Below are 15627 nucleotides of genomic sequence, written 5' to 3' on the forward strand. Positions count from 1 at the left end.
ACTTGTCTCATGCACAAAGTAGATATCCTAACCGACTTGCCAAAACTAAAGTAAAAAAAATAAAATACAAGTATTTATTTTAACCCTTTTTTTTCTCCCCAATTTCGTGGTATCCAATTGGTAGTAGTTACAGTCTTGTCTCATCGCTGCAACTCCCGTACGGACTCAGGAGAGGCGACGGTCGAGAGCCATGCGTCCTCCGAAACACAACCCAACCAAGCCACACTGCTTCTTGACACAATGCACATCCAACCCGGAAGCCAGCCGTACCAATGTGTTGGAGTAAACACCGTACACCTGGCGACCTGGTCAACGTGCACTGCGCCCGGCCCGACACAGGAGTCGCTAGTGCGCGACGAGACAAGGATATCCCTGCCGGCCAAACCCTCCCTAACCCGGACGACGCTGGGGCAATTGTGCGCCGCCCCATGGACCTCCCGGTCGCGGCTGACTGCGACAGAGCCTGGGCTCGAACCCAGTGGTCTCTGGCTGTGCCACCAGAGACCACTGCTCCACCCGGGAGGCCAACTATAGTTTGTTAACAAGAAATTTGTGGAGTGGTTGAAAAACAAGTTTTAATGAGTGCAACCTAAGTGCATGTAAACTGTACCTCTAGTGGCATGAAAAATAATATCCACTGTTTGCAATGTAAAAATCCTAATGACTTTCTAATTGTCATGCCTCCTAAAAAACGTAATGTGAAAACGTGCCTGATATTCTAAGAATGTATTAATGTTGGGCCGTCCCAGGTTTATGGTTTATGTAACATTGTAGCCTATTTAGACCAAGGCGTGGCCATTGCTGTGGTGAGAGAGAAGCACGCCTGTATCTCTCACAGAACTAGAATGAGATTCACTTTCTATGATCTCTCTCTCTCTGTGCTGTTATAGACATGAGCCGGCAACTCATCTCTCCAGCATTACACATAATTTATTTCCTAATAGAATAATAGCTGCGGGAAGTGTGTTGAGGTGCTGCAGCACTCTACAGTCTGTTCAGAAAGAAATGAAATAATTCCCAAAACTACACCAGGAGTATTTAGCCACAGAGGATCAATAGCTAATTTAAATAAAATAGCCTAGCTGTGGATTGTGTGTAGCCAAATCACAAGGCATGTCTACAGTCAGGAACGTGTGGCAAATCTGTCAGTGAACAGCATGCAGCCAAAACAGGCCTTTAGCAATATTTCTAATACAATTGCTGGAAAACGCCGTTTGTAAAGCAAATGAATCCCGCTGAAAATAAAATACTAATCTGTCTGTATGTTACCAAGTTTTCAACTTCCAAATAGGCTTATTGAGCGAACAGCATTGTTTTACAAAGTAAAGCAAGAGAAAGATGAGCTTTTGGCCAGTGAGTGAGCTGCACATCATTGGGTGAGTCAGTGAAACTGTAAAGCTTGTTAAGGACTCTAACTTCCTCCTCATATTATACAATGTGTTTCTCCTCACACCTGGCCTAGGCTATTGATGGATTAGAGACCTCAGATTCTCAGTGTCAAAGTAGCCTGTCATTTTGGTCATCAGTCCCAGTCATCTAAAATGATGTAGAACTGCATGAAATCCGTTTGTAAAAGGCCACATTTTTCCTGGACTCCAGGCTACAAAAAATGTACTCAATGTGTGTAACTTCTGTAAGCGGTTCAACTCCACTGCTCCCGAGTGGCACAGCAGTCTAAGGCACTGCATCTCAGTGCAAAAAGCATCACAACAGTCTCTGGTTCGAATCCAGTCTATCACATCCGGCCACGATTGGGAGTCCCATAGGCTGTCATTGTAAATAAGAATTTATTCTTAACTGACTTGCCTAGTTAAATAAAATAAAACAATTATATTATGCCAGTATGCAAAAGTCATGATAATGCATGCAATGCTTTATTATAAAAAGGTATTTTATTTAATGTGTTCTGGTACCTCAGAGACCCCCAGGTCGCACCCCCTCTCAGGCTCACTTTTGGTTCCAGCACCTCCCAATTTACACAGTAAGCACTGGAGAAGTGGCTAGCTGCAGCTGCCTCCTCTGGGACACATCTCCTTTACATAGAATTGGTGAGGATGTTGATTTTGGCCTGTGGAATAGACCACGTGTAACAACACCTGAACAGGATCGGTACATCCGAACATCACACCTGCTAGACAGGAATGTCAGTGTTTTGCCATGGCTAGCGAAGAGCCCGGATCTCAATCCCATTGAGCACGTCTGGGACCTGTTGGAACGGAGGGTAAGGGCTAGGGACAGTCTCCCAGGAAATGGCCGGGATCTTGCAGGTGCCTTGGTGGAAGAGTGGGGTAACATCTCACAGCAAGAACAGGCAAATCTGGTGCAGTTCATGAGGAGGAGATGCACTGCAGTACTTAATGCAGCTGGTGGCCATACCAGATACTGACTGTTACTGTCAAGTTGTGTATGGTTCACACTGCAGCTCTTTGCCCAAACTTGAAAAAGGCCTCTTTAAGGACTGAAGGACGCAAGGGACAACTCAATTTTCTTCTGACTTCTTTTATTTATTTAGTCAGTTAGTTAGTTCGGTTTTTAGTTAGTTAATTAGGTTGATAACCTTTAAAGGCAAAACACACAAAGAAATATACATTACTTCAAGTAAGGTCATTTCAAATTAAATACATAATCTCAATGTAGTCATATTTTCTAAATTATACTATATCCTAAATTAGACAATTGGTCTCAATTCCCAACACAAATAAACACCTAACTGGCAACAATTTTACACAACAATGTCCATGTGCCTACCGGTTGAGTCTCCAGAATCCTAAATGAGCTGAATGTGTATGACTGAGAGTCTCCTCTTCCATGAAGGACTTCCAGTGAAATGCCTTTTCACCAAACATTTCACCACCTGCTATCACAAAGGTGCACCAGTATATATGTTCCCCAGGGAAACACAAGCTAATGATGGGTTCCACAATGCATACACTATTTCGCCCCCTGCTGGTGTTTTATCTTTGAAATCAGTTGAAAATGTGAATGCCTTGAATATGAATACCTGTCTTTTGACGCAACACCTCCCACTTGATCTCCTGGTTCTTGAACCCAAGAAGGTCACATTGGCTTCATCTTCGATGGCTTTACTTCTGCTCTTCTACAGGTAATAACACAACCAAACGCCTGACGTCCCTGTGAAGAATTGTAGCAGGGATTTTGGTTGAACGTTTCTTTGCTTTGTCTCCATGAACATGCTTCAAAGTTGAGATGGGATAACTTGGGAAGGTTCGTATATTTGCATCTCTCACAATGCCCTCCTTGTCAGCGTTGACATTGACGACCCTACCAAGCTTATACTGACTCCTCAAAGCGTTCTGGTCTGCAAGCCAGACGACGTCTCCAACGGTCACGTTTCGCTGCTTTGTGTGCCACTTACTCCTCACAAACAGGTTAGGTCCAGCCAACTGACTCCACTTCCTCCAGAACCAGTTAACTTCCGCTTGAATGACTCTTAACCGTTTGTAGGAGTAGTCTTCAAACTCAAAGCTTCCTAAGTCTCCCCTAGGTCCAGTCCTTCCAAGCAGAAGAGAATTAGGGCTGATGTATTCTATGCAATCCTCCCTGCTCTGAGTCCTGGCATCTATGGGCCTTTCATTGGCAAGGTTAGCAGCCATGAACATAAATGTTTGAAACTCACTCCATGTGAAGAGTCCTTCTCCTCTCATATTGTGCAAGGCCCGCTTCACAGTGCGAACAGCTGCTTCTGCAGCACCATTCCTGTGAGGGGAGTCTGCTGGGTGGATCTTCCAGCTCCACTCTGTTCCATGCTTTGAAGCTTCATTTTCAAGCTCAGATGTAATTTGTTGATCCAGGAAGTGGTAGAGCTCTTTGAGGGCAGGTCTGGCACCCACAAAGTTCTTTCCAGGATCTGACCACAGTTTCTTTGGATGCCCTCTCAGTGAAGTGAATCTTTGGTAGGCCAGTAAGAAGCCTTCAGTTGACTGGTCACTGACAACATCTGTGTGTATAGCTCTGGATGCCATACAGCAGAAGACAATTCCCCACATCTTGAGCTTGACTTTCTTTCTCACCTCATCCTTGACTTCATATGGTCCAACTAAGTCCACTGTTGTGTACTCAAATGGTCTGGCTGGTGTTATACGCTCAGGTGGAAGGTCACTCATGATCTGTTGGCACTTTCTGGCCCTAGCCTTTCTGCACACCACACAGTTGTCAACTCTCTTTTTAGCCAGCTTCCGGCCTTTTATCACCCAGGCTTTCTTCCTCATCCGGAGGAGTGTACCTGCTATTTCTTTATGGTTTGCATCATGGGCCTCTTGAGCTAGGAGAGTGGATATCCATGCCTCATATGGTAGAATTGGTACAGCAGACTCGTCCTCATCAAAGACCTTGAACCTCCCTCCACAAACCAAGAGCCCAGTCTCTTCCTCTCTGTAAACAGCGAGTCTGTTGAGAGTGGTGTCTTGAAAGGTTATACCTTCTTGAGCTGCAAGGAACAGGTCTCTTAGTGCATCTTCACACTCCTCACCAGTGAGTACAGCTCGTTTGCCTCTGGACTTCCAGTTTGTTGAAAAAATGTCCTCCCACTTTGGTTTATCTGAGGCTGAATTCTTGGTCAACACTTCTTTCCATTTCGTTGCAGCTCTCCAAACCCAGGCAGTGACTCGGATCAGCCTGGTCAGGCTGCTGAATTTCCTGATGTCAATCAGTTTTGTTACCGCAGAGCCAGCTGGTGGTCTTCGGATCTTAGTCTTAGGTTCATCTGGGTTATTTTGCCTGCTTTGCTGTGCATCACTCTGACTTTCCTTCTGATCTCCCACTTCAGGAAGTACATCATTCTTGTTTCTCTTGGCCTGCGCTCTGGTCAGTGCTGCAGAGAAATATTTTCTTTGAAGTTTGTTTATGCCTTCCTTGGCATTAGCTGCAATTTCTTTGGCTGACTTCTGTGGCCACTCTTCCACAGGTTGCCGCAGGAACGCTGGTCCATTCTGCCACATGGAATCTTCTTGGAGGTCTTCCGGGGCTGCCCCTCTTGTTATGATGTCAGCACTGTTCAGGCCTCCCGGGATCCACCACCAGTCTTCGACGGATGTGGATTTCTGGATCTCTCCAACTCTGTTCGCGAAGAAAGATTGATACCCATAACTGTCTTTCTGGATAGCTCCCACCACAGTTTGACTGTCCAGCAGATGGAGCCATCGTTCAATTTCTATACGACTGTGTTTTTCAACGTACTTTCGAAGTCGTGCTGCGCAGACAGCACCGCAGATTTCAGCTTTCACTGCCTCCCCCTTTTGGTCCAAAGGTATGACTTTTGCTTTGGACTCAACCAACCTGACTTGGATGCCTTGCTCGGTTTCCCATCTGAAGTACACTTTGGCTCCATAGCTATTCTCACTTCTGTCAGAGAATGTTATTCCCCAAGGTTTACCAATCCAGTTGACTGGTGTGAGGCTTCTGTGGAAGGTGATTTGGCCAAGACGTGTGTACTCCTCAAACAGTTTGATGGCTTCTTCTCTCAATTGTTCAGACAGAGGTTTGTCCCACGTGTTTCGGGTCAGAGTTTTGCCTCCAGCTTCTTGAAACGCCTTTCTGACAAGAATGGCACCCTTTTGTTTGGCAGGGGCGACGAGACCTATTGGGTCATACAGGCTAGCTACTTGGCTTAGCAGTTCTCTTCTCGTCAGTGGGTTTGGAGTTTTCCCTCTCACCTCTTCTTCAAGGAGATTTTATCCGACTCATCTTCTTTTTCCTCCTTGAGAAATTGATTGAAGTCATAAGTTACAGTTTGTCCTCTTCAACAAGGTATCCAACTCCAAGGGCTTTATTGTCTCCTTTCCTCATCTGGTTTGGGAGAATAAGTACTGTGCCTGACACCTCTCCTTGTTCTCCTGGTACGATCTCCTGCCTCGCACTTTGGCCTGACCGGACCCAGGGTTTGAGGAAGAATCTGCCTGTCCTCAGGATCTCTTCAACTCTTTTGGTGTCCTTGTCCAGCTTTTGTAAGTCATTATGGGAAGTCAGGATGTCATCGACATAGGCATCCTCTTCAAGGATCCTATGTTCCTCCTCCAGGTGAGCGAACATGGGCAGTTTTGCTGTCTCTATCATGGCCAGTTGTGCAATGCACCCTGCTGGTTGATCGCCAATGTTGACTCTGGTGATGGCATACTCTTCAATCTCTTCCTCCTAAGTGTTTCTCCAGAGAAATCTGTGGAGATGCATCTCCAGGTTTTCTAACCACACCGAATTGTACATCTTCCTGATGTCGCCAAGAGGAGCATGGACACCTCTTCTGAACCTGAGTAGTACTGCTCGGATGGGATTGAGGACATCAGGCCCTTTCAGCAGCAGGTCATTCATGCTGACCCCTTTAAACTTCTGGCTGCTGTTCCATACCAGTCGCACAGGTGTTGTGACAGAGTGTGGGTTTGGCGCCACCAAGTGGCTGACATACCATACTGGTCCTTTCCAGCTGGCGATCATCTCCTTGGTGAGTTTCTTTGCTGCTCTTCTCTCCACCATTTCATGCACTTGAGCTGTGTATGCTATTTTCCACTCTGGCTCTTTTTTGAGTTGTTTTTCTGTTCTTAAGGTGGCTTCAACCCCACTCCTGTTGTAGGGAAGGGAACTTGGATCTCGAATCCAGGGGTATTTTATGTCCCAGTGCGGTTCATCGCTGTGAGCATCTGCTTCGATGTAGGTGAGGCCTTTCCTTATGATCTCCAGCTCCCTTTCCTCACTCAGAGTCATTTCCTTGCCTCCTGGTTGACAATTGCCACACCGGCATCCTCCACACTTCGGTTCGCAAGCTGCTCCAATGCTATCTCATTTCCACCAATCCAAGAACTCTCTGCGAGCAGCTGTGCTTTTGGTTTCAGCTGTGAACTCTTGTGTTTTAGTTGTTATCTCTTGATACTTGACAGCGGTTGCTCTCATGGATCGAGCAAAGTGCGTTCCAGACCTGTGGGCGGCCATATCGACTTCTTCAAACAGATCTGGATGTGCTCCACCAACAATCTTTCCTAGCGGGCTCTCCCATAAGACAAGGCCTCCAATCACCTTCACTCTTTGCGGAGCAAGTCTTCCTTCGCGGTGGCTTATCAGTAGCTCAATGCTCTCCGGTCTCCTCAGATCTCCTAGACTGACTTCTGGGAAGAACTTCTTGAGTTGCTCAGGTTTGATGACTCTGTGGATGTTGGCAATTTCATTCAAACCATAGCAGACAAGCTCATGGGCTCTTTCTGTGCCTCTAGGCATTTTGATCCTCACTCTGAGGAGATATCTTCTGGTTTTAACCTTCATGGCCATCCCCCCCAACTCCATGTACGACTAAAGTGATGTTTTCACTTCGAAGATTTAATCTCCTGGCAGCTCTGTGGGTGATATAATTTGTGCCCGATGCCAAGTCGACCAGGGTTCCAATTTTTTGTCCTGCATTGGCAGTTACCTCGAGCAGCATTAGAATAACTGGCAATTATTCTACTGCACTTGACACAATCTCTCCAAGCTGGATATTTTCAACACAGTTTGTCTTTGCGGTGATGTTGGTGAACGCTCTCTTGAATTTGTCCGCCATCTCTGGGGAGAGTATAGATACAAACTCCTCCTGCTCCTCAGTCTGCGTATGCCTTCTCACATTGAATTGTCTTCTTTCTGAGTCACTCCTCTTGAAGTCTCCCGTCAGGCATAGAAAGAAATGGTGATCTTTTTTACATTTTCTGTTCCTGCACAGGTATGTCTCTTTGCATTCATCATCTTCTCCATGACAGACCAAGCACCTCTTGCAGGCCCCCAGCTTTTCTACAGCAGCCAACTTTCCACCGGCTTCAGTTCCTTGAAACGCTTGCAAAATAATATATTTTCTCTGTTAACCTCTTGGGGCTAGGGGGCAGTATTGAGAATTTTGAAAAAAATATGTGCCCATTTTTAACTGCCTCCTACACCAACTCAGAAGCTAGAATATGCATATTATTGTTCAGGTTTGGATAGAAAACACTCTGAATTTTCTAAAACTGTTTGAATGGTGTCTGTAAGTATAACAGAACTCATATGGCAGTCAAAACCCTGAGACAAATTCTGACAGGAAGTGGATACCTGATGTGTTGAATTACCTTTAAGCCTATGCCATTGAAACACACAGGGGCTTATTAATTGTTGAGCACTTCCTATGGCTTCCACTAGATGTCACCAGTCTTTAAAGTGTTTTGAGTCTTATACTGTGAGATCTGACCGAACAAGAGCCTTGGAACGGTGGTGGCTGATTAGACTCTGGCGCGCGAGTTCATGTTGGGTACTCTCGTTCCAATACGTTTTAAAAGAGAATGCAACCGTCCGCCTTGAATATTATTCATGTTCTGGTTAAAAAAGGCACTAATGATTTATGCTATACAACGTTTGACATGTTTGAACGAACGTAAATATTTTTTCCCCCCTCGTTCATGAAGAGAAGTCCGGCGGGCATAGATCATGTGCTAACAACACGGAGCTTTTTGGACATAAATTATGCGCTTTTTCGAACAAAACTACATTTGTTATGGACCTGGGATTCCTGGAAGTGACATCTGATGAAGAGAATCAAAGGTAATGGATTATTTACATAGTATTTTCGATCTCTCCAACATGGCGGTTAGTCTGTATTGCAAAGCGTATTTTTCTGGGCGCAGTGCTCAGATTATTGCAAAGTGTGATTTCCCAGTAAGGTTATTTTTAAATCTGGCAATCCGGTTGCGTTCAAGAGATGTAAATCTATAATTCTTTGAATGACAATATAATATTTTACCAATGTTTTCGAATAGTAATTATTTAATTTGTTGTGCTGCTTGACTGGCGGTTATTGGAGGGAAACGATTTCCTCAACATCAACGCCATAGTAAAACGCTGTTTTTGGATATAAATATGAACTTGATAGAACAAAAAATGCATGTATTGTCTAACATAATGTCCTAGGAGTGTCATCTGATGGAGATTGTCAAAGGTTAGTGCATAATTTTAGCTGGTTTTCTGCTTTTGGTGACGCCTGTCTTTGAATTGACAAAACATTACACACAGCTATTGTCAATGTACTCTCCTAACATAATCTAACTTTATGCTTTCGCCGTAAAGCCTTTTTGAAATCGGACAACGTGGTTAGATTAAGGAGATGTTTATCTTTCAAAGGGTGTAAGATAGTTGTATGTTTGAGAAATTTGAATTATGACATTTAATTGTTTTCAAATTTGGCGCTCTTGATATTTCACCTGTTGTTGATAGGGTGTACCAGGGGTGGGACGCTTGCACATAGCCCATAGAGGTTAAAGGTTTTGATTTTGACCCCCCCCCCCGCCTTGTTCAGGGACACATTATTACATTTCTGTTAGTCACATGTCTGTGGAACTTGTTCAGTTTATGTCTCAGTTGTTGAATCTTGTTATTTTACATACAAATATTTACAGGTTAAGTTTGCTGAAAATAAACGCAGTTGACAGTAAGAGGTCGTCTCTTTCTTTGCCAAGTTTATTTTTACCTTGTCAGCTCAGGGATTCGATCCAGCAACCTTTCGATTACTGTCCCAACGCTTTAACCACTAGGCTACCTGTACCTATTCATATAAGTAGGCTGTGCAATACAAAAAGGAGTATAAAACTATTCTAAAAGTATCTCATAAGTAAAGATAATTATGACCTAAATCATCCTCCACTCACTATCACAAGGGTTAGTAACTACAGACTAATTTCATAGAACTTTCCAAAAACTGTCTGTTTTACTTCACTTCTTTAGTCTACTCTCTGATCACTCCAGACAGCCCAGTGAATAAAACAAATGCTGGCAATACTGGTGTCAAACCATGCAAGTGTCAGTAGCATGAAATAACATCTACCTTCTCATTGAAACAGTTCCACTGCAACTTTTCATGCACAGTGGGAAGTTGGAATGAACAACAAACTTAGATAGAACCTGCTCTTACCATGAGAAACAGATTTCCCAATCTTCTCCTCCTCCTCTTCTTCATCATCTTTAATGTTGACATTCAGCTCTAGTGTTTGACTGCAGTCTTCCAGCTTCACTGATGCCATCTCTAGATCCTGCAGTGCAAACTGGGCTCCACTGTCACAATCAGGACCCAGTGACTGTAGGTTTGGAGTCAGTGTGGAAGGAGAGAGGCAGGCTGGGTTTGTCCTCACTATTGATGTGACCGTCCTCATACCTGAGTCGGCAAGTAGTACAAGAGAAACAGACACAAAAGTTATTTTCTTGACAGTTCTGGAAAGGTCTTTATTCTCTATTAACCTGTTGGGGCTAGGGGGCAGTATTTTCACGGCTGGATAAAAAAACGTACCCGATTTAATCTGGTTACTAATCCTACCCAGTAACTAGAATATGCATATACTTATTATATATGGATAGAAAACACCCTAAAGTTTCTAAAACAGTTTGAATGGTGTCTGTGAGTATAACAGAACTCATTTGGCAGGCAAAACCCTGAGACATTTTCTGACAGGAAGTGGATACCTGATGTGTTGAATTACCTTTAAGCCTATGCCATTGAAACACACAGGGGTTGATTAATGTTTTGGCACTTCCTATTGCTTCCACTAGATGTCACCAGCCTTTACAAAGTGTTTTGAGTCTTTTACTGTGAGATCTGACCGAACAAGAGCCATGGAACGGTGATGGCCGATTAGACTCTGGCGCGCGAGTTCATGTTGGGTACCCTCGTTCCAATACGTTATAAAAGAGAATGCATTCGTCCACCTTGAATATTATTCATGTTCTGGTTAAAAAAGGCACTAATGATTTATGCTATACAACGTTTGACGTTTGAACGAACGTAAATATATTTTTTCCCCTCGTTCATGACGAGAAGTCCGGCTGGCTTAGATCATGTGCTAACAACACGGATCTTTTTGGATATAAATGATGAGCTTTTTTGAACAAAACTACATTCGTTATGGACCTGGGATTCCGGGAAGTGACATCTGATGAAGAGAATCAAAGGTAATGGATTATTTACATAGTATTTTCGATTTTAGATCTCTCCAACATGGCCGTTTGTCTGTATAGCAAAGCATATTTTTCTGGGCGCAGTGCTCAGATTATTGCAAAGTGTGATTTCCCAGTAAGGTTATTTTTAAATCTGGCAAGTTGATTGCGTTCAAGAGATGTAAATCTATAATTCTTTAAATGACAATATAATATTTTACCAATGTTTTCTAATTTTAATTATTTAATTTGTGGTGCTGACTTGACTGCCGGTTATTGGAGGGAAACGATTTCCTCAACATCAATGCCATAGTAAAACGCTGTTTTTGGATATAAATATGAACTTGATAGAACTAAAAATGCATGCATTGTCTAACATAATGTCCTAGGAGTGTCATCTGATGGAGATTGTAAAAGGTTAGTGCATCATTTTAGCTGGTTTTATGGTTTTGGTGACCCTGTCTTTGAATTGACAAAACATTACACACAGCTATTGTCAATGTACTCTCCTAACATAATCTAACTTTATGCTTTCGCCGTAAAACCTTTTTGAAATCGGACAACGTGGTTAGATTAAGGAGATGTTGATCTTTCAAAGGGTGTAAGATAGTTGATGTTTGAAAAATTTGAATTTTGACATTTATTTGGTTTCAAATTTGCCGCTCTTGAAATGCACCTGCTGTTGATAGGGTGCACCACGGGTGGCACGCTAGCGTCCCACATAGCCCCAAGAAGTTAAATATATTATATTTTTTGTTGTTCAATTATCTAATTCAGTGCTTGACTTGGACTGAAATAGTTGCCGATAAACATTTTGGGTGCCAGTATGGTTTATATTTAGGTGCAGGAGCTCCACAATACTTTTGAGCTAATATTTAACCTATAGAAGAAAAATGCATAAATTACTCAAAAACCATTTAGTACAAGGTTACAGTTTGTTTTAGGCATCACTATGTGCTATTTTCGTTAATAACCTTTTATTCACTGTTTAACTTAAAAACAATTGTATTTCCTGTTCACACCATAGTAACGTTTATAGATAAAGACAAACTGAATGTGTCAATATCATTACACACGTAGAAAACCGATAATCATTACATTTAGCATCAAAACAGTAGTGCAACTGGACGGTTCTGACTTAGAATATGTGGACAACTACAAATACTTTAGGTGTCTGGTTAGACTGTAAACTCTTCTTCTAGACTCACATTAAGCATCTCCAAACCAAAATTAAATCTAGAGTCGGCTTCCTATTTCGCAACAAAGCCTCCTTCACTCATACTGTCGAACATACCCTTGTAAAACTGACTATCCTATCGATCCTTGACTTCGGCGATGTCATTTACAAAATAGCCTCCAATACTCTACTCAGCAAATTGGATGTAGTCTATCACAGTGCCATCTGTTTTGTCACCAAAGCCCCATATACTACCCACCACTGCGACCTGTATGCTCTCGTTGGCTGACCCTCGCTTCATATTGGTCACCAAACCCACTGGCTCCAGGTCATCTATAAGTCTTTGCTAGGTAAAGCCCCACCTTATCTCAGCTCACTGGTCACCATAGCAACACCCACCCGTAGCAAGCGCTCCAGCAGGTATATTTCACTGGTCATCCCCAAAGCCAACTCCTCATTTGGCCACCTGTCCTTCCAGTTCTATGCTGCCAATGACTGGAACGAATTGCAAAAATCACTGAAGCTGGAGACATATCTCCCTCACTAACTTTAAGCATCAGCTGTCAGAGCAGCTTACTGCTCCTGTGGGAGAAAGGTAGACTTGCTGAGGAAAGAAAGATAGAAATACATTAGCTAGCGAAAGAGGAGACTGACAGCAGGCCCTGAGTGGAAATAACAGATGGCTATACATCCCCAAGCAGGAACCACGCAAAGGCCAGGCAAGCTGTATGCCTGCAATGCATGCATTATTTTCATATCCATATGAGGAGAGTCTAGCCCCTACTATGTTAGAGCTAAAAGCAGATATGGGCGTTATCCAGCCACTACAATGTTAGAGCTAAAAGCAGATGAGGGCGTTATCAATTGGGTTGAAAGAAAAAGGTGGCAGAATGCATAGGGGGTTTTACTTCATTTACATAAAGGATGGACCTATGTATTGTATATGCATAAAAGCAGAGCCGGGGCCTAAGGAAGCCAGTTGTTGTTCCGCGGACCGGCTCGGCTTTACTACTCTGTATTAAAGTCTATATTGAATTTACAAGTTCTTGTAAGAAGTGTTATTCTTAAGACAATTTTCCACGACACTCCTGTACACAGCCCATCTGTAAATAGCCCACCCAACTTCTTCATCCCCATATTGTTATTTATTTTTGCTCTTTTGCACCCCGGTATCTCGACTTGCACATCTATCACTCCAGTGTTAATGCTAAATTGTAATTATTTCGCCACTACGGCCTATTTATTGCCTTACCTCCCTAATCTTACTACATTTGCACACACTGCATATAGATTTCTCTATTGTGTTATTGACTGTACGTTTGTTTATCCCATGTGTAACTCTGTTGTTTTTGTCACACTGCTTTGCTTCATCTTGGCCAGGTTGCAGTAGTAAATGATAACTTGTTCTCAACTGGCCTACCTGGTTAAATAAAGGTGAAATAAAATAAATAAAACAGTTCTACAGTAACTTTTCATGCACAGTGGGAAGTTGGAATGAAAAACACAAACTTAGTTAGATAGAACCTGTGCTTACCATGAGAAACAGATGTCCCAATCTTCTCCTCCTCTTCTTCATCTTTAATGTTGACATTCAGCTCCAGTGTTTGACTGCAGTCTTCCAGCTTCACTGATGCCATCTCTGGATCCTGCAGTGCAAACTGGGCTCCACTGTCACAATCAGGACCCAGTGACTAGGTTTGGACTCAGTGTGGAAGGAGAGAGGCAGGCTGGGTTTGTTGATGTTGATGTTACCGGCCTCAGACTTAATCTGAGTCGGCCAGTATTAATAAAGAGAAACAGACACAAAAGTTAGTGCCAGAACTGTCAAGATTTTCTTTATTCTCTAAAAATATGGTTTATATTTAGGTGCAGGAGCTCCACAATACTGTTGAGATAATATTCTATATGACGAACATGAGCTCAAACAGTAGAAACTTGAGGTGACTGTCTAATGTGAATTAATTAATGTTTTGTCAATACTTAGCTACCAGATCTACTGAAATGAGATCTGTGCTTGACTTGGACAGGAGCTCACTGGAGCAGAGTACCAAGTATACACTTTAAATTAGGCTACACAACTCTAAATGAACTTAATCTATAGTAGATCTCCTGAATTCACATAAATGCCTCAAAAAAACATTTAGTACAAGGTTTCAGTATGTTTTATGAAGAAATATGTACTATTTTCCTGAATAACCTTGTCTTCACTGTATTATTCCAATCAAAAACCAATAGTATTTCCGTTAACACCATAGTAACATTTATTGATAGACAGAAACTGAATGTCTCTGAATATTATTACACATGTAGAAAATTGATAAACATTACATTTAGCTCCAAAACAGTAGTGCAGCCGTAAAATTGTCTCTCTGCTGCACCCTCACTGCCTGCACTGAAGTACGTTGATGCAGACCGAGGGGGAACCGCCATTTTACCATCTCGTGAATTTTACACAAAACCAAAAACGACATGTAAAACGAACCCAGAAATCGAAAATAAATGTATCCTTAATGAAATGATATACATCCAGTCAGACTAACCCCAAGTCTCTATGTGACTTGTAAATAAAAAAGGTATCACGTTCACTCACGCGATTTGACACAAAATAGCACATACAACCTTTACCAAACGTGATAATATTTGACGTATTTGTTACCTAGCATGTTATGACATGTTCTTTCGGTATTAGAACGTGCTATTACATACCAGTAGTAATACATTTGAAATGGACACAGAAGTTGTCGTTTCGACTGCACAATTCTGACGTATCCTTTATTCTGAAGAATGATGCGCGCCTGCGCGGAACTGCCTTCTCCTCACTACCAGTTTCTAAACCCAGAGACGTAACAACGCGAGACTTCAGAGAACGCCTGTAAAACAGACCAAGCCGTGGTTTGAGAATTCAATGAGAGAAGTGAACAATTCTGATACTTTTGCAGCGGCTAATGGGGATCCTAATAAATACCACACTTGAAACATGGCCATTATTTTATCAATGTCATAACTGCTGTGGTTTATTCACAATAGCTGTCAATGCATATCTTACAGCATCACATGAGTAGGCAGACACTCTAAACTCTTCCAACGAAACTCCAGATATAACACATTTTATCGGTGCCCTGCTCCGAAAAACAATGCTCTCTCCTTCTACTCTTCTGAGACGCATGAAATCAAATCAAAACCACTACTGGTCACTCTGACTGACTCAACCTTTGCTCATGCCTCCTTTGCCATCTTCCTGACCTCATATTATCTCCCAAAATACACAATTGTTGATGAATCGCGCTCCAAAAGAAACCAATGTTTGTTTACAACTTTTGGTCTGTTTGCTCCATTTTTCGTTGTCTCCGTCTTCCATTCAATCTTACCAACTTTACTCAACTGGGAGCCATAAGACTCGAACAGCACTTCCGCTTCGCTATATGTCCTACCTAAAACCAGACACACCCCGCTACGGACTAACTCCTGCATGTAGAATCCTGCATTGAATAAAGCCAACAACTACAGGTTAAAGGGAAATTTCACGC

General features: G+C 42.6%; 1 protein-coding gene and 1 pseudogene across 1 annotated transcript in view; one reads left to right on the forward strand and one right to left on the reverse strand.

Annotated features, from left to right (window-relative positions):
- The window catches only part of LOC106600652 (zinc finger protein 883-like), a 56428-nt pseudogene extending 41630 nt beyond the window's left edge, over window positions 1-14798 (reverse strand).
- The window catches only part of LOC106600648 (zinc finger protein 239-like), a 289371-nt gene that overhangs the window by 251853 nt on the left and 21891 nt on the right, over window positions 1-15627 (forward strand). The gene's annotated exons all lie outside the window — the stretch shown is intronic.

This window comes from Salmo salar, chromosome ssa17, assembly GCF_905237065.1.
Source record: "Salmo salar chromosome ssa17, Ssal_v3.1, whole genome shotgun sequence".
NCBI lineage: Eukaryota > Metazoa > Chordata > Actinopteri > Salmoniformes > Salmonidae > Salmo > Salmo salar.